General features: G+C 41.2%; 1 protein-coding gene across 4 annotated transcripts in view; it reads left to right on the top strand.

Annotated features, from left to right (window-relative positions):
• Nucleotides 1-562: 562 nt before the first annotated feature.
• IPCEF1 (interaction protein for cytohesin exchange factors 1) overlaps nucleotides 563-26,588 on the top strand; it is an 84,230-nt gene continuing 58,204 nt past the window's right edge. For 2 of the 4 annotated variants that reach the window (XM_079331714.1, XM_079331710.1), the window contains exon 1: nucleotides 563-5,430. The gene's annotated coding sequence lies outside the window, so the exon portion shown is untranslated. Of the gene's footprint in view, nucleotides 5,431-10,879; nucleotides 10,897-23,563; nucleotides 23,580-26,588 lie in introns of those variants that run through there. The other 2 variants (XM_079331713.1, XM_079331712.1) reach the window with 2 other exon arrangements.

Genomic DNA, 26,588 nt, shown 5'->3' with positions numbered 1-26,588 from the left:
TGCAGGTTTTACTTCCCTAGGAGCTTTCCTGCATTCATCATTCAGTTTTTGGAATATCTTACACATGATCCAGGCAGGAAGGCTTTCGTGGGCATGCATTCTCAGAAATGCCTTTGCCAGCAGGATTGCTGTCTTGGAGGAGTGTGAATGTTGGCTTCTGCTTGTTTTTTCTGCACTAAAATATTCATCTCCCAATTTCTACCATGTATCCTAGTGCACCATCTCAAAGTGTGAGAGTGAAATGCTCGTGGGCAATTGGAAAGAAGTGTTGTGTCCTTTGGAGAAAGCTTTGTTCTGTTGTACAGCTGTGGCTTCTTTCTTCTCTGTAGCCTGAGCTTTACTTTGCACGTTGTGGTTATGGAGCATGTGCTCTTTGTGGCTGTCACATAGGAATGCTTTTGTCTCCTTGCAGGCTGTAAGGTTTTTATAATGTACAAGAGCTCTTGAGGAAGCCACTGACTTAACTTGGTGTATTCTGTGATTCACTTAAAATGTAGAAAGACCACTCCAAAAGCACTCAGTTTGGAGAATGAAAAAAGAGGGCTCAGGCTAAGCTAAGTGCTGCTTCAGCTGTGTGGCAATAACTGCAAACACCCCACACAACTGCAGCATGCACATTTGTTTCTACTGCTACCTTAGTATGATGCTAGAACATGAAACAAGGGCAGTCTTTCAAAGCAGTTATATATAGTTCCACACTCCACACTTGAGCTGTAAGATGGATGACAAAAGCAGTCAAGAGTTGCTGTCAGTGTGTAATTTCACTAAATTCTGCTGTGTGTGCTGCTGCTGCATCAGTTTAAAATAGTAACCTCTCTTTATCCTGTTGCCTGCACAATGCAAGTTCCTAACCATCAGTTTTGTCTTCCTTTGTGATAGCAACTGCTGGTAAGATTTTGTCATTCCCACAGGGCCTTGTGCAGTGGTCCAAAGGCTTAGTTGGTTTGGGCTATTCTGGACTTTGTCCAAAAGAGTAAAGTCAAATTTGAAAACAATATTATTGCTCCAACATCACTTAGAATTGGGATTTTTTTAAATGCATACTAAATATGAAACAGGCAGGAGTTGTCTGTTGCACATACTTTGCCAGTGAAAGAAAAAATGAGGATTACGTACTCAGTGGAGGAAAAAAACCCAGACCTTTGGGTGTCCTCCAGTTCTTGCCAGTGGGAGAAATGTGTTTATTTTAGCAGGACATAGAATAGATATAAACATTTCTTTTTAAACCTTCCTGTGTGGTCACCTCAGTTATTTAGGATGATGTAAGCCACTGACTTTCTCCCTTAAGTGGTTATGGAGTTACCCAATATATTTTTTTGGTAGAGGGCAAAGATATCTTGGGCAATTATGTGTTTGATTAACAGGATATGGAGACAGAGTAATTAATCATAAAATAAGTGCCAGAGAGTGCTGAGTTATAGGGAGAATCCTTGGGGTTGCTTCATGATTGTGGTTTCTGTTCTCTGGTGAGGGCAAATGTTCTCTATGCCAGACAGCAGCCAAGGACAAGAAGTTTACTGTGCCATCTTCAGTGGAGAGGGGTCGTTGCTTGGGTTTTTTTAGTTTGTTGGTTGTTTCTGACACCCCACACCCTCCTTGGTAAGTGTAGCCCTTTTTCAGTGCAAGTAGCCGGAGTAGGAACTGTTGAAATGTACCTGTGGAGCAAACCTGACAAGGTCCTGATGGATCACTGGGCTGTGCTGGCTGATGGTGCTCAGCCACCATGTGTTTAGATGTGCTCTGGGACTGCCTTTGCAGGTGAGGAGCCTCAGACCCTTGTGATCTTTGCTTTGAGGCTTTTTTGTTTGGGCAGTCTTTACTGAGAGGTGTAAAATATGCCACAGTCTAAACTGATATTTAATGTTTTGACTGTGTATTTCATGCTGGTTTTTTTCCCCCCCAAGTAATTGCATGCTTCTCCATGCTACATATTAATGTGTTTTCATCTTTCATCCCCAATTAGCTGTTTTTCAGTACCAATGTTTCTAATGAAATCTTCCCATATTTCCAGTAAAAATGTCATAATGCCAAGTAGTCACAAATGAGCCATAAAATTTTAGTCTGTAAACTGTGAAAAAATCCCAATCAAACAAAACTCCATTAGCAAAACACAAGGAAAACCACCTTTTTCTGCCTTGTGAATAATAACTTCATGAATGATAACGAATAATAATGAAACTAAGGATTTTCATCCAGGTAAAATATCAGCCAAACTTTAATGGCTGCATCTTGGGTGATTAGTTTGATTTTATTACATGATAGTAGAAAGTGAGGGCTGTAGTTAAAATATTGTGGATTCTTGCAGAACAACTATGGGGTTTAAATGTGTTTAAATACAAAACATTACCAAAGGATTTCTTGGATGTAACACAGTTTTTAGCTGGAACTCTCCCACGTCACTGAGTGTCCCATTGAACATGCAGAAGTCTTAATATTGTCTGGCATAGTTCTCAACTATTGGTTTCTGTGGGGGGTCAAGTTGGTATAAGTTCTTATAAGTGAGTAGGATGAGAGCAAAATAAATGATGTCCTAAATTAATTATTTCCCTCTTCCTATGTCCTCCTTCCTCTCTGACCTTTTCTTCCCTACATTAAACTAAGGGACTTCCCAAGAATTTATTTCACAAACAGCTATAAAGTCTTTAATATTTATAGCATAATCAGTTTGTTTTGATGTCTGAGATAGTTTTAGCCAGAGCCTTCCAGCAAAAATAGTGCTGCCCAGAAGACAACATTTCCAAATTCTTGATTCATATGAGAATTCCTTTCTGCTTAGTAAGCTGTTGGCTTAGACTCTGTTTGGAAGATACTTAGACCACCCTGAGCAGTCCTTGGTCCTTTAGATCCAGACAAATCAGCTCCTTACCACTGGATAGGAAGAAAGGTCAGTTTTGTCTTCTCTTTTAGGGTTTGTAATGCTGAAGTCATAGGTCACATTGGAGAGATGGATGTGGACCTCCTGCCCCTCCCTGCCTGCCCTCTCCTGCTGTCTGTGTGGTGGCTGTGTGGGGTGGAGGGACAAGAAGGTGGGGGGAAACCCACCAGCTAAAGCATTAGCCCCTCTCTTCCCTCCCTCATTCTCAGGATATGAGTGACAGGCCTCCAAATAAAAGGCTACTGGGACAAGATATGTGATTTGCCAGGTTTGTTTTCCTGTGCAAGTGTGGGAACATTGTGGAGGGGTGATGTGTCACACAACACGGAGATAATATGATGTGTTAGTGCAGAGATAATATGAGGGAGCCATTATCTGAAAAACCAGAAAGGTTGGGCAGCATGTGAGCTCTGGTATGGCACAGGCATGTTTCACCCAGTGCTTTATTAAAGCAAAGGGAACAACTGAGCTGGGCTGTCTGGGAAAGGCACCAGGACAGATACCCCGGGTGTTCCCACATGGGGGAATCTGGCCACAAGAAATGATTCTGACATGCTGCTGACTGAGATGGCTGCTGTGCTTGGGATGGATGTGGTCTGTGTGGGAAATGAGGCTTTAGAAGGATGTGGAAGAGGCTCAGGTTTTGGCATCATGACTCATTTTCCCAGTGGTTGACCAAAGCGGGGGAGGTGTGATGGGAAGCTGTGATGAGAAGAACTCCTGCTATCTTTCTCCCTATCAAGAAATGCCAGGGAGTGAAAACAAACATCACCAGAAGTCTGAAGTTCAAAAAACCTGAGTCATGCATGGTAACCAAAGCACATGATTTCTCCCACAGGTCACTCCTGCACATGTGGATTTTTCATCCAGTTTGCAACCAAATATTTGGTGCATTTTCAAAATGCAGGAGTTTTTGGACACTCTCTGGTCTCACACAGTGTTTACTGTTCATGTAGCTGGCTGTGAAGAGAGACATCTTGGCTAGTGAAGCTGACTCTGGCCATCTCAGGGCAAGAGCTGTAAGGTGAGAATTGCAGTACCCTGACTAGTTTGATACAAGCTTTTTGGGCTGGATGTGCTTGACATGCCTACATTTTAAAATGAAGGGGAAGCCAGTTATAAAATCACAAAAAAAAAAAAAAAAAAAAAAAAAAGTCAATAGTGGGAGAAGAGATGCTGCCAAAACATTGTTCTCTGGTTGCTTTCCAGTGCTCTTGCCTAGTTTGTACCCCTAGGACAAAACTCCAGGTGCTGCTCTAGTGGAAGGTGGCACACTACATGACCCCAGAGGCTCATTTCCATTGCTCAAAACACATGCCAAGCAACATTTCTGTTGTTTTTCTCTAGGTCTTGACTGATTTCCAGTGATGACTGGTCTATTCAGTGTGTTGCCACCTTCTCCCTTTGCTCAAGGTGCCCTTGCTGAGCACCTCAGGCAGTTTTGGCATTGTCACACTTGGGTGCCTGCAGAAGGCAGTGTTGTGTTCAACATGCTTGTTCTGCTTTCATACCACAGCATAAATAAGAAATTCTCCTGCTAAATAAAGGTTTGTCAGGCAAGAGGTTCTGTCCTCAGCGCTAGGTCTGATTGTTCCTTCTACTTTTGGTGCCAAATCTGGTTCATTAGAGCTGTTTCTGGTTTATGATTGTAAGGCTGAAATGAAAATAGGATGGTGTTGGTGAAGAAGATTCAAAAGAACATTTGAACAAATTAATAAAGGCCAAAGAAACTAGAGAAGTAAAACCAGGCACTAATTCTTTTTCTGAGCAGTACTAAACAAAAAATACACAAAGTAAATGTGTATGTGTTTTGCATTTGTGTGGGATTTCATATCTCAGCCTAGTGTCTGGAATTTTTTAATATTATTGTCCTACACGTTTTTTGATAATGAGCTGCAGGTAACTGTGGGATGCTTATGATCAAGCTGCTGCTGTATTATTGTGCTGTTGTATTTTGGGAGAGCAGACTGCTTGCTACCCCTGGATTTTCTGTTCCTTCCCAGCCCTCCCACTCTAAAACTAATGCACATCACATCAGATGGCTTTCAAAATTATAAGCTTGTCACTAGATCCTCTTTTCACTGTCCTACTCAGTTCAACTTTTGAGAACAATATGAAATGTATTGTATTTTTAAAGGCTGAAGATGATGCCATACGTAAGCACAGGTAGATGCAATTATTGATTGGTTTGAGAACTGGAGTAATTTTAAGGTAACAGATACGCTGCTGTATTTAAGATGAAAAGTTGTTCTTCAAGTAGAAATTGTGTTATGTACTTGGACTATTAAATACACACTTGATTCAGAAATGCACAGAGCACCATTTGTGCCACTTAAAGTTCACATGGAAAAGCTGAATCATCCAAGCCATCTGAATGATGCACACTATTTGGTAGTTGTTTTCTTCAGCAGGCAGCTGGTGATCTCTCTTCCTGTGTTCAGGGCTTGGGTGGGGGAGGAAAAGGAAGACAGAAAGGAGTCTCCGGGGTGGGGGGAGAAGCTCTTGCTTCATGTGTGCAAACTTTATGGTTTTCCTGAGATCTCTCTAAATTTGTGGTAAGTTAAAGCTCTATTAAGAAGATAGAAGGGGCAATATATATTGCAACTAGGTTATAAAGTGTTTTTATTTTAAGGTAGTAATGCTTTATGAAAATTTTAGGCATGATTTGTTTATTATGTTTCAAGCAGTTCTTTACAGGGGAAGACATGGGATATGTGCTAGGGCTGGGACTCATTCAGACTTGGTAACTTCTGTGTCTCCTGCTCTTCCCTCTTGAAATAAGGAGGTGAACTGTGAGATTCATTGCCTCAATCACTGACCAAAAAATGGTAACTCAATTTCTCTTGTGCTGCTCACATAAATTTAACACCCAATTTACATGTTTGCCTACTGAAGCTCATGGTAGTGAAGGGCAGTTTAGTGCTGAAAAATCTCACAGGTCAATAGTGGGTCAGACATGTGACAGGGTTGGGGGGAGCAGCAGTTTTGCAGAAAAATCCCACATGTACTCCCTGCAGCTACATCATTAGTTTTCTACATTTAGGATCCATCTATTTTTCTGTGGATATTTTGTTTATGTTGACGTTGGTGAATAAGTTTTTTTCTTCTGTTTTAATGATCTATCCCTTTATTGCAGTATATCTTACCTATTTAGATGGCAAGATTTTATTTTAGCCTTGTCTTGTAGTTTTAACTTCCTGAGTTTGCTGGGGATTTAATTATTCTCTATTGTACTTATTAGCACAGTTGAAAGGGCCTAAAGAGCAGCAGGATGGAAAAAGCAATGCAGAGAGGCTTTGCTCAGATCTTGTTTGTCTGACTTTTCTTTGGGTTTCCTTTTTTTTTCCCAAAGTTGAAGAGGGACTCAACCAGCAGGCATTCAAATCTCCTTTTGAGTCTAAACCAAACTGTGTGACTGTCAGTGTGAGTAATGAACTGCCTGGGAATTGATGGCAAAATGCTTGTATTTCTAACCAACACAGAGCAGAAAGAAAGGGCTGGGGCTCTGGCTCTCAGCAGATTCTTCAAGAGAGTCTTTCATTAACTGTGCAAGGGGGACACTTCCATTCCTTTTGGTGATGGTCATTTTAGGGCTGGCAGTGCCTGCAATAACCTGAAGTAGGTAATACTCTTACACAGCCCCTGTTGCTTAGAAAACATTGGCCTTTGAGAAAATAATAAATCAAACTCTGCTGCATAGTCTTAAGAGAAGATGACTGCCTTGGTGTCATAAGAGCAAATATTAAAGAGTTATGTAAGAAATTTATAGAACAAGAGACAATAAGCCTAAATTACAGCCCAGAGCTTGAATTTGGTTGAAAAACCTGATGTCAGGGAGAGTTAAGCACTGGTTTAAGATGCTGAAGGGAACTGTGGAACCTCCATTATTTGATGTCTTAAAGAACAGGTTAGGTGACCTCTTGTCAGAAATACCCTGAGTATAATTAATCCTGCTGGGAGGGACAGACTTAATGATCTCTTGATGTCTCTACAACCTTATAAATTTGCAGAGGTGTGAGTAGGCTGTAGTGGTTGCATCCTGGTAGAGTTCATCAAGTGCTTTCAGGCCCTTCTGGATAAAAGCCACCACTTCACCATAACCCTAGTGAAATTTGGAAGTGTAAAGGACCCTGAAGCAATCAAATGAATGCATGGGAAGATGCAGTTCAGGGGCACCACACAGGAAGGAGGGAAAGGGAGCAGTAACATTCAGTATCAGTTTTTTTTTAGCAGTTTTGTGCTTGTCTACAGTAAAATCATCATAGAAAATTAGCATTGTTCCTTCTGTTGAGGCACTTGCAGAACATTACAAAAACACTACTTTTTGTTTTGAGGAACTATGGGGGTTTTCTTAATAGAAGCAAAGTATTGGGAATGGTGCTGCACTTCTGACAAAGGAAAGTATATTGATGGCCCTAAAATATAGTTTGGCCTTTTAAAATCAAGATAATAGACCTATAAAATCAGCTCTTTTATACTGCTTCCTGATAGAGTTGAAAGACACATCCACACATCCCTGCCATTTCTAATTTAATTTTCAGTTTTTATGAGGGCAAATAATTTTAAGACAGGTAGGGCAGTTCTGTGCTTTAGTAGTAGCTTGTTTCTGTATATAAAATCCTTGTTATAACAAGTTGTGAAGCAAAAAAGTAACCACCTTCATCTTCTTTCAACTGATGAGTGGCCCAGGGGTATGAACTTTATGGGGAGACACATGGGTGGCATGATACCAAGAAGTTAATTTCTCATGCAGTGCAAATCATCAGTGGCCAGACTCTCCAGAAAGCAGCACCAGATGCCGGGAATGTTTTGACATTCAAGTCTGTAGAAAGCTCCAAAGAGGAGGAAGTGAAAGAATGGTGGCAAGTCTCTTGCAAGCAATTTTAGGGATGTGGGACTTCATTTGCACATGAGTGTGACAGCTCTTTTCAGCAAAAAGCATGGTGGGAAGTGGGATAGGCTTTGTCTTGACTACCTCTCAAAAGACTGAGCCATCTGCTTTTCCATGTCATCAAGGAACACTGTCTGGTCTGCTGCCTTTACCTCTTCTGTGGAATATTTGCTCTTTCCATAAGTAACACGTGTGCTTCTGCAGACCTGTCAGTACTGCCCTCACTACGATCCACAGTGCACGTAAAGCCAGTAGTTATTTTAGGAAACAATAGCTGAGTCTCTGCATCAGATTTTGAGATACATTTTTGGGCAAGTTTTCAGATAATCCATTTATATGCAGTTGAAGTGCTTTGAAGATATCTAGTGTCATGTTACAGATAAGTACTGATTAGTCATGCAAATAAATGGAGATTTTTTTAATTAGGGCAATTTCAACATGTCTCGTACTGTGGAAAAGAGCCTATGTAAACACATTAAATAGGTAATTTATTAGTGGGAACAACCTGTGATTAAGAGTGTTTTATTTTAATTTTGGGGAGGGGGAAATAATATACTTAACGAAGTAACAATGCAAGAGAGTAACAGCCTGATAAGCTAAAAAAAAATAACAAATAACCCCTGTTTTTCAAAATATTCATAAATTTATAAATGAGATTTGTGTCTCTTGAGGTACAGTACATCTCCAAGTAAGCTGGCCACACTCAAGTATGTACTGCCTAAAATGTGGCAGTTTTGCCAGCTGGTCAGTCTGAGACTACTTACATATCCTATGGTGCTGTAGTAGCTTTGTTCTGGGGTTTGCCATCACTTTTCTGCCAGGACCCTTCCTTGCAGTAGCTTTTTTTGTGTGTGTGATCTGACAGCATCTTGACTGGGAGTGGCATCAGGTGTCTAGGGTGTTTGCCTCAGGCCTTCTGGTGTTATGTAGGAGGTGTATGAAGTGTTTCTGGGTCATTCTGTATCTACTTCAGAGTCACTTTTGTATGTGTGTGCAATTATATGTCAGGTGAATAGAGATGGGGGCCAGGATCAAGGTATTGTTTTGCTACACTTGCTCAGGAAGGCTTCTGAGAGGTAGAGTCAGACCTTTCATGTTGGATATGGTTGCACACTATGGTTGCTTTCCTTGGAGTCAGGACTGGGTACCTCTGTGGTGAGGAATGGAGCAGAATATCAGACTATTGTTACTGATACGTGAGTTTATCACCTTTGACAATATATCTGGGCAATGTAAGTGATGAATATTTGATGAACTACGGGAATACATCCATGAAATGATTCCTTGTCTCTTTGTTTGTAGTGTCAGGACTTGTTTATAGTGGAGTGTGCCAAAGTTAACCTCCAATTAAAAATCAGGAGAGGCAACAGTTTTACCCCATGGTAAATGCCACGTAGTGGCTCAATTTACTGTCAGTTAGTCACAACACCCACAGCCCTTTTAATTTATGACTAAAATGCAAAGGTGTAATATAAGTGGATTTTCCAGTCTGGTTTCCTAGTTTCAGTGGAATTTGTCTGAGCTTTATATAAGTATAAAAGTGTTTACATGTGTGTGTGCCTGTGGGTGAATGTATGTACCCATGCACTGAATTCTGTTTAAACTACTCAACCAGAATATTTTTGATGGAATGGCATGACTAGCTCTGTCTTTCACATTCAGTCTTTTACCTTTGCTAAAAACCTTCCAAAGAGCTTAGACTTAGAAACTATAATCAAGGTTGAGTCTGCTGTTGCCATATTTCTCTTTCCACACAGCCCATTACCTAGGCAGAGGGTAAAACCAGGCTCAAGTGAAAGTTTAGTGAAACACCATATGTGTAACTTCTCAATTTATGCCTATTTGAGAAGTATAGTTCTCTTGGTTTTTTTTTTTTCTTTAAACTGAAAAGATATAAAAATACATTTTCACAATCACTGAGGATGCAATTCCTACTTAGTATTGAAGTTCCTACAAAAATTCAGTGCAAAACCTATTTTTAATCATTGCTATTCTCCTTCTAGTGTGAGGGTTACACTCCAACTGTCCATGTGTGCAGATGTGTCTATCTCTGCCTTTTTAAAAAGAAATTCCATTTAGTGTTGTGCTTTGAAAAAAGCCCAAACAACTGCTGTGACTTCATGACCTTTCTAAAATGTGTTCTCTGCCTTTTAAATAGGGACTTTCACTTGAAGGAATTTACAACAGACTCTCAGTCCTTCACACTTAAGTCTTGGCTTCATTCCAGAGTGTATAAACTAGATTTGTAATTGCCTTACTTACAAGGTAGGGTTTCCCCTTCTCCTTGTTTGCTTAACTTGTCAGGTTGTAGACTATCAGGCGCCACTTCACCTTCTTTAAAAAAATGTTTTATTTCTATTCCTTTTCTGATAAATATCTATTTTTTCTCCTGAAAATCCATCATCAGAATAAACAGAAAAAGTGGATTATTCTGAATTTAATTTGTAGTATAAGAGACTGGGTTTAACAGAATGAAAGAAACTACATAAGGTGGTCCACAATTTGATTAGAAGATAATTTGACTTAAAATTCCTGTTGTATTTTTTTTCCCTGAAAATTATGGATTTAGATAAAATTTGGGTAAAACTGTGGTCTGAAATTCTATGCCAGGCTTTAAACAAGACTGAAGCACAGAAAATGTTTTGGGGAACAAAACCATTATTCCCAATGGCCTTTGGCTTGAGATTGTGGGTTAATTATTTATTTTAACCATCAGTTTCTCCTCTTGGATACCTGACTGGCTCTAGACTACACAGAACCAGCACAAGGACACTTGTTGGGAACACTTGTGCTTTCAGGACATGCCTGAGCCTTTCTCTCTCAAACATGCCATCATGTGCCCTTTGACTTCCTCACTATCCAAAACAGCTCCTTGTCAGTACTTTACTCTTCCCAATGATCCTATCAGCAGGTCCAGCACTCTCTTTGGGAAGAGAACGTTAATGGGTGAGAGGAAATGTAGTCCAGAGTGTGTTTTGGGGGCCAACAGACTATAAGAGAGATCCAGAGTGAGCTGTTTATTTTCACATTGTCTGTCCTCTCCTCCCACTGCAGGAAAGGGTGGCAGCAGCTCCAGGTCCTGCTCACAGGGGTGGAGGAGGAGGAGAAATGATGTCTCCTCCTTGCCAGGGTAAGGCTGGATCCATGCAGAAGGCTAAACCTCATCTGGAATTTCTGGACTAGGTTTTGCTGCTGTATTATTTAACCTTTCTTTTAAATATTGTTGTGTGAGCAGCTGGCACTTTCTGTCTGACTGGTGGTGCCATTAGGCTTTTATCTGTGTGACTCTGCTGTAGGAGAGCACCACAGGAATTACTCAGCTGGTTGGGCTGCTGAGGGCTTGTCACTGGTGACTAACCCTGGTTGAACTTTCTAGTCCTCTCATCCCTCTCTTTCTTCTTATCTCAAATAGATTGTGAAAATATTCTGAATGGTAAAAATTGTCAGTAACAGTGCAACAAACAGATTATGTATCACAGCCTGGTGTACAAGTCCTTGGAAATTGTTTGCTTGCATATTTTCCTAAGTGGATTTTTTTGTGGCATTTTACTGCTTGGCTGAACTGTGTGGGTCTCTGCTCCCAGACAAACCTTTGCATTGGGAGAAAGATGTTTTATTGTTCTTTGTGGATGAATGCTGGTATTCATACAAAACAGAGCCTGACTAGTCATGGACATAAATAAAAATCCATTCAAGATAATGTTGACAAAAAGGGAATGTACATATGTCAGATCATATTCTGTAAATATAGACAATAATGAGGTTTGTAGAATCTACTTAACTCAGGTCTTGGTCCTGCAGACAGTTACCAGGGTGTGAATACTTTTATGTATCACTGTTGACTTTTAGGATTGCTTGAGTTTATAAGATTAGTCCAAAGTCTGTGGAACACACATACTCATTTTGTTAAACTCATCTAATTTAAAGTGTTACTGTCTTCAGGCTGTGGCCACATGTGTTTTTATTCCTCACTGGGGAAAGGCCACCCCAGATGTGGCTGTAGCTGTTCACTGGGAGCTGGCAAGTTGTGGGTGCAGGTTCCAGGGCTGCTTCCCTTCTCACATCTTGGCCTTAGGAAAAGGAAGGTGATGGTGGACAAAGTACTGTTTAATGCTTGTACTGTAAAGTTTTAGAAGAGTGGATACTTTCAGAAGTGTGGGGCAATCAAGAACTAGCCATGGTTCTTTGTATTTCCTATTTGGGGCCAATAGGGTGGCTGACTTTTTGTACTGCATGTACTTACTGCAAGATTCAGGTGTGAAAATATAAATGCCTTGTAAATCTTATAAATGCCATCAAGTTTGACATCAGGGAGGAAGCTTGGAATGGCTGGTTGGGCCTCATCCACAAGCTAAAACAACCAAATAAAAGAAAAAGTACTTTGGAGCTAAATCACTGTTTAAAACCATTCTGTTTAAAAACCTTAAAAACAAGATTGAATTTATTAGATTTACTTTTTTCCTTTTTTTAAGGAAAGAGATTGAAATGACATATATGTTCAATATGGTGATAATGGGCATTGATAGTATTTTGCAACTATACATTTGATACCTTGAAGGTTTATGAGGTGTGGTCTCTCAACAGACATTGAGCTGTTGCTCATTCCCACACCATCACTGCTGTTGAATTGACTGAAATGTGAAAGTCCAGATATCTCCTTAGGGGATAGTCTCCTGCTTTATCATGTGCATGTGTGTTATCAGAATTCAGGTTTGATTGATTTCATGCCAGTGAAAAATGATGTACAGCTGAGTGGTATTGGAAACCTGGATACAATGAATAGCAAGAGAAGAGCTTAATGGGAAAGAATAAGAACAGGAAGCCTAATCTTCAGCTTTTCTATATATAGAAATCACCTCAAGGGTAAGCATACACTGTGTTGTATAAATACATTTAAAATGTGTTTTGTAGGCACATATTTTCAATGTGTTGTCATGATCAGAAACACATGTAGACTCGGAAAAGTTATGTGAAGCATGCAGAACTCTTGCTCATGCACATAAGTAAAAGCTGTGCACAGTACATATGTGTGTCAACATTCAGCTGAAGGAACAGCCACATAAGAACTACTTTAGAACCATCCCCAAGTCAGGAAGCCACAAATTATAGGTCTGAAATTTACCACACTGGCATGTCTACATAAATAAAACCAACTGGAAAGATAGGGGAGATGAAAAACACATTTACAAATAGTGTTAGGTTAGAGAAGAGGAAAAATGCTAAACCCTTTTCTTGGCTCCAGTCAGAAGGGAGGAAGATTATTACAGGCAGGAGCTTGCAGACTTTAGCTAAACAACTTCCCGGTGCTGAGTATGAGTCTTGATTTTTATTTACGTATATGCATACAATCAGGGCTTTACACATAATCATTATTTTGATAGATGCCAAGAGGGGGCATGGTTGGATTTGTTTTTTCCCTTTCCAGGTACTTTGTCATCATCTTACTCCCTCTTTATCTCTGCCAAGGCTTTGGGATGGGATGATGTCATCTTCTTTATCTACCTAGTATCTACCATGATGAGCCCTTGATCCTGACCAAGGGTGTTGGCTGTTTCATGAATGTTGAATTGAGAAGCAGCCATAGGAAAGCTGAATTTCTATTGCAGACAGCAGCACTTGAGCTAGTGTTAATACTGATACTTGTAAAACCACTGAGACAAGTGCTAGGTGTCACAAAGCCTTATATAGGTCTCGTTACGTCAGTCCTCTTCCAGTCCTCCCAGCCTGAGCCTGTGCCAGAGCAAACTCCCAGAGCTCCTCTCCCCACTCGGTTGTCACACTTGCAACTTGGATTCTGCTGCAGCTGGGCTGATGGAGGCTTGGGAAAAGTACTGCTCTGAAGGATTGGTTGCTTCTCAGCCCCAGATGCTCCTGGAACTGAAGTAAGCTCGGCAGGTAAAACACAATTCTTGGAACTGAAGAGTAAGGAAAGGGAGTGTCAGTAGGTCTGAAGAAAGAAAGCCAACTCACCATTTGTGTTTGTTTGGAGTCCTCTTTTCTTTCTGACTCTCTGAAGAGACTCACTGAGCAGAAGTGTTATTGACTGATGTGGAGCATCCCCACATGGTGAGAAAGTCAGGTGCTCACCTCATCATCTGCTCATGTCTGGGAGGTCTGTAGCACAACTGGTGAGAAGGTAGCAAGAATCACTGCTCTTCCTGCTGCAGACTTCTTGGAGCTCTGCCCATGTCCTCTGTTTCATCAACTTGGAGGATGTAAGGGAAGAGGAGGAAAAGGGAAAGCATTATGTAAGTTGAGGAAAGTTCTTTACTTTCTAGCAAAGTCTGAAATTTTTAAATGGTGGGGGAAAAGAAGGAGTTTTCTTGAGCCTGAATGTTATGAAACTAGTATTGAATACACAGCTTCAGCTCCATCATCTGGCTTCTCTTAAAAAAAAATTAAAAAAAGAGGAAGTTCCTCTGTAAGTGCCTGGAAGCTGGAGGCTTTCTATAGGAGAAACATGGAGAAGTTTAGGAGAAGTTTAGTTTTTTTCCTTAAGCTCTGCTGTCTGATACCATATGCAGATGTTGTACATAACCTTAAGGAAAAGGACTGTCACCTAGTGCTGTTAGGTGAGGACTGGAGCCCTGGCAGCCCCTGGACCAGGGCTGTTTCTGTGGGAGGGTACCTCCTGTTCTTGCTCTGAGAGCTGACTTGTGTGTCATTGCAGCTACAGCATTGCCATCAGCTTCATTTACTTAAAATCATGAGAGTTTGGTCAGCAATTTTGAGTCTTTGCATATTTTTATTTCCTGTGTTGTAAGGTTAATTGCTGCTGTTAAGGAGGTGGATGGATCTCAGCTGGCATTTAATAGCAGGTGCTTGCTTTGGGCACTGACTGGGGACTGCAATCCCCACATCTGGGGAGCAAAGTTCCCAGGTGTTTTTGGATTTACATCTGTCCTTCACAACACTTCCATCTGCAGGAGAGAACAGCCATAGCTTTCCTTGGATGATCTGAGGAGCCGAGACAGAGGTAAACCAAGCTTGTTCAGCACTGCAAAGCAAGTGGGGGACAGGACAGGCCTTGTGCCAGAGACAGTCCTCTGCAGCTGGATTATCTTCACTGCTGCCAATCTCCTAACTGTTCCATGGCTGTGGATAATTCAGCAGTGTGTGGCAGTGGTCATCATCCTTTATTCAGTCTTTGAAATTGCCAGTGCTTGATGGGGTTTCCGTGAAGTGAAGAACTTGAAAAAATTAAGCCTGCAAACTAGCCCTTAAGAAAAAAAATGCAGTTGGATATTTCTATGTTCAGGATGAGTTTAAATTTTCTTCAAGATTTTTTTTGTCCCTGCTCTGATCTGTTTGGAGTGATTTCACTTTTTCTTTTTTCTTTTTTTTTTTTTTTGGTAACAAAATCTAAATCTTATTTGTTGAATTCTTGTGGATTAGAATGTGCAGTTTTCCTTACTGGAGAAAGGGGAAGGAAATGGTTTGAGCTCTGGTATGGAAAAGTTGTGCAAAGAGAGGCTTAGGGTTTGTGTTTTGTGGTGTTTCCACTGCCTGCTCCATTGTGTGTGTACAGAGCACTGTGTCTTTGGGGACAGGATGCCCATACTGCTGTCACCTGCAGCAGAAGGTTGAGCAGACAGCTGTGGGAGAGGGAGAGGGAGAGGGAGCCTCTGATGGTACAGTCATTGAAAGGAACTTGTTATCTCTTACAGATTTTGGTACAGTCAGATTTATATGTGGCATTGCTTCTAAAACATCTTCATACCTAGTTCCTAAAAGCATTTTAGCTATGTCTAATATTTCCTTTGAGTTTCCCCAAAAAAAGAGAAATAAGTGATAAGGCAGTATTGGAAAAGGACTCTTAAATATTTAATTTGACTATCATTTTGGGGATTAAAAATTCATTATAACTAGTGATTTCTTTAATACTTTGCATATCTGTAGTCTCTAACATTTTACACAAATGAATGCAGTTCCACATTACCAACTTCTACCTTGCTTTGGTTAGGTGGAGTTCCTGGAGTCATGCACAGGAACTAAATATCTTTTCAGGCTCTCCTTATCTCCTCTCAGAGGATAAGAGGTCCCAAGGAGCATCCCACTGGCTCCTGAGTCCTGCAGGCAAGCCTAGATCCCTGCTTAGCTCTGCTGGAACAGGGCACTGCACCAGCTGTCACATTCTGCTCTTTAAACCAGAGCTTCATCCTCCCTTAATGCAGGGGCTGGACCAGGAAAAGTGCTGCTGATAGAAATCTGCTGTGGTCCAGCAAGTAGTTAATGGTTAAACACTCCATGCCTAAGAAGGCTGGGTCATACTGGTTCAGATTTGTAATGTGGGGTTACCCTGTAGAGAAACCTACAGCTGAATGTTTCAGGCAGACAGCCTAAGGGGTGGGAAAGAAAGGCTTTTGCAAATTCCCTGCTGTACAAATGTATGCTAAATGTGTGCATGCAGCCTAGTAGTTATTAGACAGGTAGGTTTTGCTAGCAGGAGAGAGGAGCAGATGCTCTGCATATGGCTGGGGCATTGTGCTGCTTCCCAGCAGAGCCTGACCCCTGTGCTCTCCTCAAGTGTCACCAGCCCAAGTGTGGGCCAGCAAATTCAAATTCAGCAGCAATCTGGTAGTTAAGAAATCAAGTGAAGTAACTTTAAAAAGTGGACCTAAATGATATGACTCTGTTGAGAGAAAAAATAAGAGAAACAGCTGAAAGGACAAGCTGCTTGAAATGGCATCAAGGCTCTTTAATTGTACTATTAGTAGAAACTAAGAGTAAATATGTACCCATGTCAAGGAAGAATTAAAAAAATTCCAATAATAATGTTACAAAGACAGTATGTGCAAACAGCAAATTACAACAGTCTGTTAGAAATAAGGTGTTTTTTTTTCAAAAATTGGGAGTCATATCCAATAGAATAAAAATGAAAAAGATCATAAATTCTGGCAAATATTTAGTCTTTTTAGTTTGATTGCTAAGTCATAAAAAGTGGACTGGGAAGAAAGTCACAGCAAAACCCTTTCAGATCATTAGGAACATAAACCAGAGAAAGATTTTGATACTGTCTGAGTTGTAGAAGAAGCAGGAAGAGATGATAAGATTAAGAAACAGTATTATGTGAGCTTGTACTAGATGTTTCTAGAGAAAAGTTGTTGGTTTTTTTTTTTGATGGAGGAAATCTAAGGAGCTATCCCAAAGTGAACTACAAGAAGAATGAATTTTAAAATAAATAAGTAAAAAAAAAAAAAAAAGCTTGTAGATCATGAGCACCCATCAGTACATCATTGCTCATAGAGGATTCTACGGCAACTGAGAAAAGGAAATGCTAAAATAGGCACTGTGGCATGTAATTTATTAGCAGAATAAGAAGAAGCAAATTAATAAACAGGTGGATTTGTATTAATCAAGGAAGACATACTGATTTGGGTTTCTTTTGGGGTAAAGAGGATGGCCCTCAGAAATCCAGAATTCCTTGGCTTTGTGAGCCAGCCTGAATTGAAGGGGCACCCAGTTGATAGAGGGTGTTTTGATGCAGGTGTGTTAATTCAGATAAGGGGCACACTTCTGAAGCAAATCTCCAGATTATCCCCACTTAGCTTGCTGTAGTTCCCATGGCAGACAGATCTTGTGTTATGCAAAATGAGCATCCTTTGAATAAAATGGACCAGATGTGCTCCAGGAGTGCACTGCTAATCAATCCACGAGACTGGGCTACTCAAACTCATTTATTTGTGTGCATGGCAGATCCTTGGCACTGCACATTCTGCTCTGCAGATTCATTGTTGGTAGCCTGCTGCACTGCTTGCCTGTGTGTGTGTCACTGCAGCAGACTTGAATTTCCAGACACCTTTAGGCAGGGCTGTAGCCAAAGGCTCATGACAAGCTCTTCAGCTTGAAGAAGAGAATTAAGAGGTCTGTAAGTTATGACCTCCACAGAGGTGGTTGCCAAGTGGCAGTGAATTCCCTAGTTTTTCCACAGGAAAACTTGTACGTGCCATTTATTAAAACAATAGAAACAAAAAGCCACAGCCAATACCTCAAGAAAACTCAAACAAAAAGCCCTAACAAAACTGGCAGTAAATTTAAAGAAAAAAGAAGTACTTTTCACACACTGCCAAATTAAATTGTGGGAGTGTAGATTTAATTTTGCTGAATACATAAATGAGTTCAAAAATTGAAGAGAAAAGTTTCTGGAAGGACAAGCTGTTGAGAAATGACATTTCATACAATGAAGCTCTGTAAATCTTCCTTCAGGATGTGCCCTGACTGTGGAATGGCAGACTTCCTCATGGAGACCTCACTTGACATTGTCTCTGTTCTTGATTCTTCTTGTGCTTTGTTGACTTCCACCTTTATTCTGACAGTTTGAGCACTAAATAAAAGTGGCACTTTTATTTCCTCTCAAAGTCTGGCATATAATTAAGTAAATAAGAAAAAGCAATAATCCACGAGATCAAATTTCTTCAGCTTGTTATTGAAGATACAAATACTTCCTCTCTGCACCCCCTTGGGACACCCAGGTTGCCCACACTACTTCTTATGCACCAGTCTTGGGTTGAGCTCTCTAGAAAGAGCTGAGGATGAAACTGGCACATACATGTACCTTATTCTCTGACAGTATTGCATTGTCTTGCAATGCCAAAGGGATCTTGCTTTAATTCTGGAGATGCTGCTGGTGCAGTGAAGGCTTGCACAGGGGCTCTCAGCCTTGTGCACCACCTGTGACCTCACTTGCAGAGTCCTGCTGTAGTTTCCAGCTTTGGGAGGCAGCTTGCAGGCACAGTTTCTGTGTCAGCCTCAGGAGCAATGTTGATGTGGGTGTTTGGGACAAAGCTCAGAGGGAGCAGGGAGGTGGCACAGGGCAGGTGGAGGGGTGCTGTGCCAAGGACTAAGAGAAGTGAGAACACCCAAAGGACATTCAGTAGTTTCTGACTCTGAGAAGAACCAGGGAAGTTACAGATGTGGTTACAGATGTTATAGCAGGCTGTGATACAGCAAGGGAACTTCTGTTAAGTGGTGACAATGGAGAAAATGTGTAGAGCTTCTCAGAGAGCTGAAATTGTAAGACCAAGTGGATGGGTAGCCTGGTAAGCAGAGACTGCCTGGGAATCTATGAAGAGCTCATCAGGAGATGTGGTGCTTCCCAAGTTTCAAAGGTCCTTTGAACTTTGCAGTCCACAACAGGTGCAGGCTCTTGGAAAAACATGTTCCCCTTTTTTTTTTTTTTTTTAGCAGATAGGGAATTTTTCTATAATGGTAGCTGTTGAAACTTGTAATACATAAGTGTGAAGAGATTGTTGCAGTGCTGTTAAGGGCAAAGCCTCACATAACCAGATTTTTGGCTTTTAGAAGTTATTTATAGTGGTGGAACAAAAGTGTAGGAGTAGCACTGGGGTTGGGGAGTTTGGAGCCCTTCTTGAAATGTCAAAGTACTTCTGTGGTAATGCCGCAGTCATGTTGGTGACTCAGGGTGGAGGACAGTGGAAGGGCTCTTTATCTATTCCATTGCCAAGGGCTTGAACCTTGGTGCTTTCACCAAATAAAATCATTAAGGTTGGAAAAGACCTCCAAGATAGCTGAATATAACCTTTGTCCAAACAATACCTTGCCAACTCGACCACAGCAATAAGTGCCATGTCCAGTCATTTCTTGAACATTTCCAGGGGTTGTGACTCCACCTCCCAGGGCAGCAGCCATTCCAACGCTTAACCACCCTTTCAGTGAAGGAATTCTTTCTAATGTCCAACCTGAACATCCCCAGTGCACCTTGAGGGTTCTCCTCTTGCTCTGCTGCTGGTTCCCTGGGAGAAGAGACCAATCCTCACCTGGCTACAGCCTCCCTTCAGGGAGTTGTAGAGGTCTACCCTGAGCCTCCCTTTCTCCAGCCTATACACCCCCAACTCTCTCAGCTGCTCTTCACAAGATTTGTGCTCCAGATCCTTTACCAGCTTCATTGCCCTCCTCTGGACTCTCTCCAGCCCTTCAATGTCCTTCTTGTACTGAGGGTCCCAGAGCTGGACACAGCACCTGGGGTGTGACCTCACCAGTGCTGTACAGAGGGACAATCCCTGTCCTGCTCCTGCTGGCCACACCATTGCTGACCCAGGCCAGGATGCCATTGGCCTTCTTGGCCACCTGGGCACAGCTGGCTCATGTTCAGCTGCTGTCACCAGCACCCTCAGGTCCTGTTCTGCCAGCCCACTTCCCAGCTACTCTTCCCCAGGCCTGTAGTATTGCCTGGGATTGTCATGACCCAAGTGCAGAATTTAGAACTTGGCTTAGTTGAACCTCACACCACTGGCCTCAGCCCATTGATTCAGCCTGTCCAAATCCCTCTGGAGACCCTTCCTGCCCTCCAGCAGATGAACACTCCTGCCTGTCACCCATGGACTGAGGGTGCACATGATCCCCTCATCCAGATTATCAATAAAGATGCTAAACAGGACTGGCCCCAGCACTGAGCCCAGAGTTACACTGCCCTGACTGGATGAGCTCCACTCACCAGCACTCCTTGGGCTCAGCCATCCAGCCAGTTCCTAACCCAGAGAAGAGTGCTCCTGTCAGAGAAATGGGCTGGCAGTTCCTCCAGGGGAATTCTGTGGGAGACCATGTCAAAGGCTTAAGTCCAGGAGGATTAAATTTGGAGCATTTGATGGACTCATCCATCAGTTGGGTCACTTGGTCATAAAATGTGGATCAGGCAGGACATGCCTTTCCTAAGCCCCTTTCTGGCTGGGCCTGATCCCCTGGTTGTCTTGTACTTGCTGTGTTTTTTCACTCAGGTTCATCTGCCCCGTGGCCTGCCTTTGCACCCAGGTCAGGCTGACAAGCCTGTAGTTCCCTGGATCCTCCTCCAAACCCTTCTTGTACATGAGCATCACACTGGCAGATATCCAGTCATCTGGGACCTCCCTGGTTAACCAGGAGAGAGGATGAATGTTGGAGTGGCTGGGCCAGTCCTTCCACCAGCCAGTATCCTCGGGGGAATCCTCTTCAGCCCTCTAGACTTGTGTCTAAGTGGCTCAGCAGGTCATTAACTCCTTCCTCCTGGATTGCAGGCTTTTTCTCTGCTCCCTGTGTCTGTCAACCAGCTTGGGGGCCTGGTTGTCCTGAGGATAACTGGTCTTTCTGTTAAATGCTGAGGCAAAGAGACATTAAATTCCTCAGGCTTTTTGTTATCCTTGGTGACAATGTTCCCCCCTGTGTACAATAAAGGATGGGTATTTTCCTTGACCCTCCTTTTGTTGTTCATGTTTTTCTATAAACCCTTTTTTTTTTTCTTTCACTGCAGTGGCCATACTGAGTTCTAGCTGAGCTTCCTCCTTTCCCTCTACATGACCTAACAACATCCTTGTATTCTTCCTGAGCTGCCTACCCCTTCTTCCAAAGGTCGATAACTCCCCTTTTTTCTCTGAGTTCCTCCAAGAGCTCCCTATTTAGCCAAGGTGCTTCCAGGGATGCCAAACACTGGGCAGTTCTTGCATAAAAGGAAAATAAATTGTTGCTTGTGGTGATGAGTTTGAAAATTAGTTGACAATTCCATAGATAATATTGTCTTCTTAATCAAGGATTGTTTGGAAGCCTTTCTGAGAGCTGGTTAAGCAATCACTTTTACTACAAAGGAGAACCAGGTGGGATATCCTCAGCTGTGCCTGCATGGGAGGCTTCAGCACCTTTGTACAGAATTGCTGTCATTAGCAATGCAGAAGTGTCAGTAGATGTGTCACGAGTTCTCAGGCTTTCATGGTTTTGTTTAGTCAGGGTGCAGTCTAGTTCTAACATTTTCACATTCCTTATGTATACTATGGGCTTAACACTGAGCTGCTTTCCTTACGCTATTTGGAGCTTTCCAAACTTGACTTTTTACCAAGGTGAAATTCCCTGCTGAGGAACATATGAACTTAGACAAACAACACAAAAAAAAGGCTTGGTAAAAAAGAAACAGTGAGTCCCAAACATATTTCTTTTAGCCTTGTGCTTAGATACTAACATAGGAGCCTATTCAAAATAGAGGGAGATTTTAACCACTAGACCACAGTGACTCAAATGTTTACTAAGATGTATTGCAAAATGCTTTTATTCCCTTCTCTTGCTTTATTATTATGACTACTGAGCATGAAAAATGCAAATAACCTGGGGGAGTAGAGTAGGGGCAAAAATGGCAGCTGGGCAGAAAGGATGACTGGAGAGCAGCCTTCACTGTCCTCACCTGCTAAGTTTGCTGCTGGGCCTGGGACAAATGCTGTGGGGGAGGAAGAGAGAGAAAGAGGAAGCAGCAAATGCTAATGCTTTGCAACCTCAGCAGAAAATACTGGTGAGAAATGGCAAACACGCATCTGAGGTTGTTGTTCTTCCTGGAGAATGTGTTGGCGTTCTGTGTGACCTCCTTTGTCCCTCAGAGGTGTGAGAGCTCAGCAGTCAGCTCAGCCCAGAGGGAATGCCTGCAGGGAAAATGAGGGAGAGGATTTGTTAGGGCAAATTCAGTGAACCCAGGTGAATTTAGGTGATGTGCATATACCTAATGGTAGTATAAATTTGAAAAGCCAATATTTGATAAATAGCAAAAAAAGCCTGAACAAACAAAACACAGTGCGACAGGCTTTTCTTACCAATGTCTCAAAAATTGACCTTTTGCATGTTAGGAATTTTTGATTTTTGAAGACTCTGAATTTCAGATGGCTATATTATGGCAGTATTTGAATTTAGGTGTAACTCATGTGACTCTATAGTATCAATGAATTCAAGATGACATATGTAAAATAATTAAAGTTTAATGATGAATTGCTAATGAATTGATGATAATAACATAAATTGACATTGGTTTTTTATCTATTTATCTTGCAGCTGGAATGGGACATCTTTCAGGTTCTTTACAAGAAAGTAGATGGGCTAGCCTTGGTAATCTTAGAGCACAAACCTAGAACTACTTGAAAAAATAGATTTAAGATATGTGAAAATAATATGGGATGTTCCTAGAAGACCTTCAAGCATTTTAAGATATTTTTGTTTTCAGGAAATAAAATTAGGTTTTTTTGCTTTTTAATTTTGCTTTTGCTAAATGATCTTGCAATTGGAATAGAAACACTTAAATGCAAAAAATGTGCATGTTGTTCATAAGTTTTCTTTTTTAATGTTTTTATTCTCAAGTTAATTGTTGCATCCAACAACTCTCCTCTTTTCCTAAATAATTTTTAAAATACCAAATAGTTTGATAAAGGCCTTATTCCTTTCTTTGTGTGTGAAAAAATGTACTTTAAAAACTTTGGATGACTTGACAGAACAGCTGAAATATATGAATGAAGGAGAAGGATGTTTGCCATGGTGAGAAAAGATAACTTCTAAATGAGCATATTTTTTGAAATTACTTAGTCTTAGTTCATTAACATATCCCCAACAGTGATATTTTATGGCTGGATTTTAACAGAGAATTTTACACGTGTACAAGTCACAGATTGTCCTAAACTTGTGTTTGTGTTCATACATATGCTTCTTTCTGAAAATATATGTATCTATCTTCTTCTGGGAAGGCATTTTAACATTTTCTCTGCAGATTTTTGGGTGATTTGCTGGTCATTTGAGGTTTGGAACTGGCAAAGAATGACAGGCTCATTGCACCACCCAGGCAGGTGGCATCAGTCCATCCTGCAGCTCCCAGCAGGTTCAGCTATGAGCTCAAATCAGCTCCCTCTGGGCTTCATCCCATCAGGACTTGAAAATTTCCAAGGACAGAGCCTGCACAACTTCTTTGGATGACTGTTCCCACTGTCTTCTTAGGGGAGGGGGTTTCCTTTTTATTCTCTCTGTAGGTCTCCTGTTTCAGCTTCTGCTGCTTGTGTCTCAGCCTTTTGCTGTGTGCCACAGGTTAGAGCCCCTCTCCACAGTCTTGCTGATCCCCTCCTAGGTGGTGGAGGGCTGCTGTAGAGAGCCCAGAAACTGTCCCTGCTCCAAGCTGCAAGTGTGATAGTCCCTCAACTTCACACAGAACCAATCATCCAGCTCCAACCATCTCTGTGTCCCCTGTTGAGCTGGTTTCAGTTTGTCACCATCTCTTCTGTATTGGGGTGTGTGTCCCAAACTGGATACAGGGTTTAGATGTGGTTCAGACCAAGTAGAGGCTATAATCATGTATATAATCAATCTCCTGGCTGTGCTTCCATCTTCACAGCCTGCTGGCCATCCCGCAAGCCCACCACATTTCCAGTGCATCTGGAACACCCAGTTTCTGTCACTGGGCAAGTGATAAAAGTGTCCATGTCAACATTTACAATGGGAAGCTGTTGCAGGCTCTGTGGAGGCACTTTACACACATACTGCCACAACAGGCAGCAGTAGTGCTAACATGACTGTAACTGCTGAGGGCTTTTTATCAAAGATGAAAGGAAAGCAGTGGCATAAAGTTGTGCAAGAAACGACTTTGAAGCAAAGAGTGGGATTTAGGATTCTGAACAGATGCTAAAGTCCTTGTTTAATATAGTGCAGCAATAAAACCAGTGTCTAATGCTTAACTTTGGCAACTGTTTGTTTTCAAGATGTTTAAGCAATTTTCTGGCCACTTAGACATGTTTTTCTTTTCTGATAATGCTGTCCTTACAAAAGCAGCTCATATGCTTCCTGCCTGTGAAGCAGTTTATCTGGGGAGCTCCAAACACTTTGGAGGAATTAATAACTAAATTTTCATAAAATTCCTGCAATGTAGGTAATTATCGTGTACCTCCTTTAACAATGTGGAAGTAAAGCTGTGGAAGGAGTGGGTTGAAAGTCAAGTGGTAAGTCAGTGCCAGAATCAGCCCTGGAGCCTCTGAGTGCTGATTCCCTACCAAAAGGCTTTCAGTACCATGTTGTCCATCAGCACTTTATTTTCAAAATATCACACCGGGGTTTAGTCAAGTGGTAAAGATAAATATACAGCTAATTTCCTTTCCTTTGATTCTGCCAATAATGCTCCCACAAAGGTGACTTGATCTGGGGTACAGAGAAATACAAAACTGAGGTGATGTGTACAAACTCCCACCATTCTCTCAACACTGGAACATTCAAATACTGGTCAATGCTCTCTGTTCTAAATTCACTTCATTAACTGGAACAAGTTGAAATAGAAAAGAAAGCTCACAGAGGAAGCTGGAACATCTTTACTACTTAGAAGGAAAGTTTTATGGTTGTGGTAGTCAGTAGCTTACAATCCTAAGTGTTGAGTGCCCATAACACCTGGTTTGCCTGTAACAGGTGCATTTGGCAAATATGAATCACACTGGCTTGTCAGAGTCTCATCTCATCCCACTTGTGGTCTCTACAGCCTGCCATGCAACCAATAGGTTTGTTGGTAAGTGATAGGTTTCAGCAGCTTTCCCACACCTTTTGGTTACTTAGCTATCTGAGGCAAAGGAAAGTTCAGATGATACCTTGCTTTCCTGTCTGACAAAAAACAAATATTCATAGAGCATTTAGAATCAAAAATACAGAGTCTAATGGGATTTTATTGCAAATAAACTGCAAATTGGGGGCTTTTTTTTCTTCTTTTTCCTTTTTCTGTGACAACTGCTGCTCAGTTCAAGGAAAAAATACAGATGCTATGTCTTGAATTTTTAACTAGACAGATATGTTTTCTACTGTGCAATTCCCAACTCTAATGAAATCTGCTTTAAGAGCACAATGGAAAAGTAATTTGATCTGCCCTCTTTAACCAAGTGTCACTCACCTCTGTGAGTTGCCCACATGTTCACATGTGCCCTGGTACATGTGATTCTGATTTTTCTGCTTACAACAATCCTTGTTTTCCTCACTGGCAGCTTGCCAGAGAAACAGGAATTGGAAATTCCTAAATATTTATGGTTCTCCCCTGCAAGTTTTCCTGTGTCCTTGTAGCCATGTTGGTGGGAAGTCCCTTCAGAAATCCTTTTTCTGCTGCAGCCTTCCATAACTATCTGTGTGGAACCCTAGTGATTTTTGCAGCCTGTATTTGCACAGCTATATAAATAATTTCTTTTAACTCTCTGCATCACTTACCCTGCTGCAATTTTTATTCTTGTGTTGTGCATCTAACTCAAAAGTCAGTGACAGTCTCTGACTCTGCCACTGGTGTGGCCATAAGAAGATAGTAACAATAAGAGAATAATGTTTTCATGCTGTGGAATTTGCTTTGAATATTTTGACCTGGAAACTACTTAATGTACTGCTCTTTACACATATTGAATCTTTTTTTCCCTGTTTGACAGAGTAATATTTTCAGTTCTGTACTAAAGTTCCAAACACTGTGCTTGAATCCTCTTCCTTCTCATTTTGTCACCTTTCATTTTTTGCTCCTTCCCTTTTTGTTTTACATGACTGACAAAGATGTGTTTTCCCTATATAAATCATAATCTAAACTATTTATGTTGAATTCCTTATCAGTCAAACCACACTACAAAGCATTGCTTATATTAAAATCCATTTTCCTATAAGACCTTTTTATTCCCCTGGCAATTTTTGACCATTCTTTTCACTCTTTTCTCTTTATTCTTACAGATTCTTTCTATTGTTTGTTGGCAATGGCTATGTTAAGTAATATTCCACACAAAACTGCCATTAATCCAAACAAAAGCATTCCTAAATCCATTATTTTATTCTCTGTTCCCTTCCTCATCTGTCAAATTATTTTGTTCTGTTTCTGACCACAGCTGAGCATTAAGCATAAACTGCCCTTGAACATGTTGTACACCTCCTCTTTTAAGTTCATTTGCAGCAACAGAGCTATTAAGTAAATCAGTTGAGTACTTTCCATTTCAAATGTTATGAATGGAAATTTAGCTGCAAAGATGCATCTACTTACTCTTGTCTTACCTTATGTCTTGAAATTACACACTGGAGAGAAGACTTTTCAGACATTAACTTAAC

This window comes from Erithacus rubecula (assembly GCF_903797595.1).
Source record: "Erithacus rubecula genome assembly, chromosome: 2".
Taxonomy (NCBI): Eukaryota; Metazoa; Chordata; class Aves; order Passeriformes; family Muscicapidae; genus Erithacus; species Erithacus rubecula.
Note: the sequence above shows the minus strand (reverse complement) of the source record. Positions and strands in the feature narration are given on the sequence as shown.